We start from the raw sequence: 6689 nt of genomic DNA, 5'->3' as shown, positions 1-6689 counted from the left end.
AGTGGTCAGTTATAAATATTGCAATAGTTTCGTGTTGGTCCTTTGTGTAAACAATGCTTATACATGCTTCGAATGCTTGAAGTAACATTTTATTAATGTTATTATTTAGATCTCCTTGTTCTCCACGAAAAAAGTTTGAAATTCGGGTATAACCTAAACCTGATCTAGTTTTAAGCTGTATAAATTGATCAACCTACAAACTCTCCAGTCTTCAATCAATTAAAACTCACAAACATAGCTTATAGGCTTTAAGAGAAAGCAAGAAAGTTTTGGAAAAATACTTAAATTTAAATCTGATTGCAGAAAATTTTGGTTTTATTGTACCCGACAGACGTTTACTGTCTAACTATATACGCAAAACTAACAGTTAGGTCCTCTGTTCCAATAAATTAGGAAATGCTTGGATCGGCTATTTACTTGGAATTGAATCTACACGACGCTAACATTTCACAAGCAATTGTTTTCTGTCACTTTACTTCCCAAATCTTCATTTCCCAATGCTCCTTCTATCGGATTCGTAAAATCCGAACCTGAAACTTGAAAAGCCGATGTCGATGCTGCAGCACAACACGCATTCATTGAGAATCATTACAGTTTGTCACTTTTTAATACTTTTCCAATTTCTTTTTCATCGTAGCTAAAAAATTTTTCAATTGTTTGGAGTTGTCCAAATTTATAGTTCAACCAAAAGTTTTTAACGAATTCAGTGAACTAAAGTTGGGAAGAAGAAATAAAAGAATCAATTATCAAATAGTTGAAGATATTTTGAACAAATTAAATTAGCAACATCATGGTACAACACGTTCCTCGTAAACCATACATTATTTTCAATGCAGCAATATGCCACGGGTTTCTTGTTTTTGATCACGAAAGCACGATCGTGAAAGTCCATGAGCGAACTACCGACTGTTGAACCCCGCCCCCCTTCCACCCCTCTTAAGCATTCTCAAAAGAAACGGTTCAGCAATTTGAAACACTGAAACACTGCTGCGACTTTTCAATCTACTATATAAGCGTTTTAATCGGTATGTAACCTATAACCAACACCAAGCCCCTGACAGGACAAAATGTTTTCGTGGTTGGAATCGCAGCTCGATCTCTCACGTTTTACGCAAACCTGCGCCTGAAGACAGGACTTGTGGACCCGAGAGAGAAAGGGACGATAGATTGTGTTACAAACAAATATACGGTAACGACATACAGTACCCTGGCCATAGCCATAACCCCAGGACCACTGTGGCAAATTGAAATATAACAGAACAAATTTATACGATTTAATCATCGAAACACACTCCTTACTCTGTTATTTAATATTGATCGTTACGTTAAACGACTTTTATTACTGCACGGGGGAAAGAAATAAAGAACAATACAGAAAGTTTACGAAAATATCAGAATTGGACCAAAGGCCCAGTAACTCAAATCGTATCACAGGTGGACTAAGAGCTAACCAACTTCATCATAATTGCGCGCTTTGTCGGCTAGCCGCAATGCTTATCAGTTGTTATAAACTGCCTGTTGGCATGTAAGCAGTAAACAAGCGTAGCTTAATGTGATGTTCCTACCATTATTGACTTTTGGTTCTGAGGCACGAAAGCTTTCATTTTCCGTTTCAAAAAAAAGTATAAAAGGTCTTTACCATTTTAGATTGTGTGGTCCCTGCCGTTCTGGGATTAGCGGAGTCTGTTAGCTGGCTCTCACGAAAGTGATATTAGATTCGATGTCTGATTAGATTGTTAACGATAAGCACTGGGATAGAATGGATCATTGTTCTTTGTATTAATCAACTACACACAAACTGACCCGCCAGTTAGCTTGAAGCACGATACTGGTCTAATAAGCCAGTCGTCGTATTTTCGAATCTCGGCTACAGGGTTCTGCTGGATACAGTCAGTAGAATTTTTGCACTAGCCCTGTCCTGCACATTAACAGCCGGCCGCAAACTCTGTCGATAAATAAGGGTCAAGCCTTAGAGAGACAAACGTCAAGCCCAAGGCTTTACTTTTTTACATACAAACTGGACTAAATAAACGATATCGAAGTTCTCTCATCTAAATCACGGTACAACAATTTTTCAGTTTTTCTTCTATTCTGGTTCTTCTATGATTCCTTAATGATTTTTCGTCTATAACTACACTGATCGCATCATATATTTTAAAGTCAACATATTTAAATATCCTATTTCAACAAAGTGATTATGTGACCGGCTTGTCTGTTTGGACATGGAACTCGGACCCGGACCGATTTTGTTTGGATCTATTTAGATTATTGTAAAAAGCATAATTTTCGATAATTTTTTGTCTGGACGTGTCTGCTGACGTGGTCGGCCCGAGCGAGAGTTTATTTCTTCTATTAGTCCTGCGGAGAATAACTTTTTATTCGGTTCGTTTTCACCAGCGGATGATTTTTGGTTGTTAGTAACTTTAAGGAGAAGTAAGTCGTCGAAAATTCTATGAGTTTCGAGGGCAGTTTTTTCAGTTGAAACGAAAATTCTGTTCATGAAAATGAACACATGGTTCAGATTGCCAAGAAAAATGCGGTGGATACATTTTAAAAGCAAAACTCTTAGTTTGTGGCAAAAAACTGCGTCCGAAATTCGAGTTATTGTTCGAAAGTTAATGATAACTCATTTCCCCTCAATCTATTTTTGGAGAGCGAAATAAGGCGCATATCCTCGGTCTATTGCAGCCTTTGGTTAATGCCATAAGTTCATCCCCAAAGGTTCGGAGTAACACTTAACCTTTATTAGCGAAGATACTCCCAACGACTATGAACATGTAGATCAGTGATTCCCAACGTTTTTCGGTTCGCGAACCCCCTGGCGGATTTCCCTATACTATTCTGCAGCGAACTAAAGTTTTGGCGAACCCCTGGTGGTTCGCGAACCCCCATTTGGGAAACGCTGATGTAGATAAACAAAATAGGCAGCGTCTCTTACGGGACACCCACGCTTTCTTCCTTCCTTCCGCATTCAAGGAGTTGAATAATATTAGATACAATTTTTGCTTCTATTTAATTCCTTGGAACTCTCTGCGTTATATGTTGCGAATGATAGAATCGAGTAATCGTTGTTTTCCAAGATGTTTTCAAGAAGTGACTGCATTAGTATGACACTAGATTAGATTAGATAACTAAACTCTCATGAGATTGGACCCTTTTGATCATAATGGAGAAACGCCATTTTGTTTTTTAAATGAAATCTGCCATTAAAAATGAAAAATCTGGCTTGACTCTCCAATTTGAATGAGACTTTGAACGTGCCTTCAGTGAACCAAATCATTCTTTTTGAACAGGTTAATTACGACCATTATGACTCGAAACAAGTTTTTAAAAAGGTGTGTAAAATTTAGAAAAAAAATCAAAAAAAAATTATTGATTACCATGCTGCATCAATATCCGGACACTTAAGCAGGTCATGTGTTTAATATGCTCCGTAAACAATAATTTCGCAACGTTCTAGTAATTGTTTTGTACTGTAACCAAATATAAAGCTTAAATTTGCAATAACACGTCAATTATACATTGAAAACTCAATAAAATACATTAAAATAAGAGAAATAAACAGGCTTGTCTTGTTCATTAATCCGGACACCTCACATCTCAATGAATCAATATCCGGACACTTTTGAATCGTTTTCCGGACAGGCAAAACTTTCTCGTATTTTGTCTAAGAAATGTACCTATGCCTTATCACTTGTAAAATGTAGTATTAAATAATCATCTCTCTATACATTTTTACTTTTAATGCCACTTTGTAATCATTAACGGTACGATTTTAGTTAAGTGCTACACTGATCCACTTACCTAACCAGAGAATGAAAGTGATTAAATACTTCAACATTAAATGCCTTAAAGTATTTTGGATTTCCAAATATTTTGACGGTTCCATGGATCGAGACTCCTTCTCTTACCACACATTCAGCCTGGTTCAACGTATCCTTTCGCATTTTTTAAGAAATACATTAGGTAGTTACCATCAATAGTCAAACATGTCCGGATTTAAAAACATGGTTTTAAATCCGGACAGCGTAATTATTTATAGAAATACACTTTATTTCAACACATTAATGAATGACACCATCTCAATTAATTAAAACTAACCTTCTTTGTTGATACTAAGCCTAAAAAGTTGATTTCTTTGTAATGATAAGTTCCAAAAACCTTAAATCGCGAAAGCACTACTTATTAGTAGTCTAAAAAAACTCGCAGAAAAAAGACACTGTTTGACACCAACGTTTCATTTGGATTTATTTAAGTTATTTCGCGCAGCCTACTTAACCACCGATTATGTATAAACGGTCTTAGATATATTTGCAAAGTAATCCACATAGCTACACCTCATAAATTGCATTTTTTATTACTTAATAAGGATAAATTAGTGAAGGTGTCCGGATATTGGTACCGTCCGGATTTTGATGCAGCATGGTACAGCGGAATGGCGGAAAAAATGAGCATCTATTTTGCACTCCCTTCATTATTTTACCATGCACTGCGACGTATTTTTGCAAGTTTGTATTTAGCCATCAGAAATGGTCGTTGCTCTTGCTCGTTATTACCAGGGGGGATCTATTACTGTCAAATTCCATACATGTGTGCGTTACCGCAGATGGTGTTTGGTCCATGACGTTTGTACTGTCATGGACCAAACGGCGTGTGATTGATTTGGAGCCAAGGGACTCGCAACTCTATTTTTGTCTTCTGCAGTTGACAGAAACTCAAATCCAAACACGCAGCGCAATTGTCGTTTGTATTGTTTTGATCCCGATAATGGATTTATCTGCTTTTTAGCGTAAATAAAACAAACTAATAAACTTTTCGGAAGCTACATATACAGGTAAGAGCAGCAAATCGGTAAGAAAAAAAGTAGCAAGAGCGGCATTGAAAATTATGGTCACCTGCCTGCCCCTTCACATGTGAGTTTCACAATTCCTTACCGATAGATCCCCCCTGGTTATTACAGCCCAGCAATTGATACCTCATTGCTTGTAAGCAGGGTTGCCACATGCACAGATTATTCTGTGTTTAACAGATATTTGAAAGAAATCGCCTGTACAGAATCTGTATGCATAGAATACAGATTTTCGCCAAATTACACAGATTAAACAGATTTTTGAGCTTTTACATGAGAGTGAAAGAGACGGAAATAGTCAGCAAATTGACTCTCTATCTCTTTCACTCTCATTGTTTTGTATTGGACAGATTTTTGCACAGATATTTTTCCTCGCCGTACAGGTTGTCAGATTTTTCCAATAAAATGTGGCATCCCTGCTTGCAAGGGCACTCTTACCCGCGTATGTAAACGAGGACGCAAGATGAAGAAAAAAAGGCAAAATTTGTATCTATGGATCCTAGTATGCCGCTCGCGCTCACAAGTTATTGGCGGGCTGTGCAGATAGATACTACGAGGGTGTGCCTTTGCGAGTGTGTAGGTAGCAGAATGTATGCACACATCACCAGCGGATGCTTCTCACGCATGCTTGTCACGCTTTCCCGCACAGGGGTTGGCATCGTTTGCTTCTTGCTCTATTTGGTACATTGGTCTTAATTGGATTCATTAGAAAAATATCACTAAAAAGTATTTTCGAAACAAAAAGAATTTAAAAAAGATTCAAATTCTAGATTCTTGAGGGAAAGTCGGTACGGGGATTGGGCAAAAAAAAATTTCGGTTTCGGGTAGGGTACGTTTACCTGCAAAACTGGCGAATCCGGCTGAAAAACAAAGTTAAGAAGCCTAAGTACTACATTCCGTTTTCAAATCCTAATCATAGTTTTCAAAATTTGTGCATTTTCTCATATATGCAATCATGAAAATCAGAAGAAAGATTGCTTGTTGTTATCTACTTTACTATACTTTACTTTAGTGGCAACGGTCCGTTACCGATCTACGTCGGTACTGTTGGTTCTAGGCCACCGTTCTCTAATTGTCTCGAACATCTGCTGTGCGTACATCGTCCTCGACAGCGCACATCCATCGGGTCCGGGGTCTTTGGACTCTTTCTGGTTTACTGCTGAAAATAAGTTTGGCCACTCATCATCAGGCATTCTGGCCACGTACCCAGCCCACCACAGCGGTATTATATTACCTTCATTATATTAGCATATTTGTTCATGCACTTACGCCACATTCCATTTTCCATATTGATAGGTATTGATCGTAGAATCTTACGCTCAAAAATCTGTAGCACTCGTTCATAAGATTACTTTAGCTTCCATAATTTAGATCCATAAAGGGCCACCAGGAGAATTAGCATTCTGTATAGAACCAGTTTTGTGCGAATTCAACAAACTACGGGACTTCAGCTGGCTACGTAATCCGTGGAAATCCCGTTTCGCATCTGCAATTTGTCGTTTTATTTCACGACTTACTTTGTTGTCACATATTACGAGCGTACCAAGTGTTATGAATTCCTCTACTACTTCATATCGTTCCCCATCCAGTTCCACTTCGGATCATCTTCCACCAACAGCATTTGGACTCCCCCCAAGTAGCACAGTTTTGACACTTCTAGTTGCAGCAACTTATTTATGACTGAAATTTGTCATATATCGGTTGCCACAACTGTTTTGTAACAACTGTGCTAGTAGGGCCACGATCCTTGCAACCATGTACTCCATTGGGGCGGTGTTAATTGTAAGTCCCAATGTCGCAGCTTCCCTTTAAGGTGGCCTAAAGGACTCTTCTACTGCTT

Source organism: Sabethes cyaneus, chromosome 3 (genome assembly GCF_943734655.1).
Source record: "Sabethes cyaneus chromosome 3, idSabCyanKW18_F2, whole genome shotgun sequence".
In the NCBI taxonomy this organism is placed as follows: Eukaryota; Metazoa; Arthropoda; class Insecta; order Diptera; family Culicidae; genus Sabethes; species Sabethes cyaneus.
The sequence above is the reverse complement of the archived record's forward strand: the minus strand, read 5'-3'. Positions refer to the sequence as shown.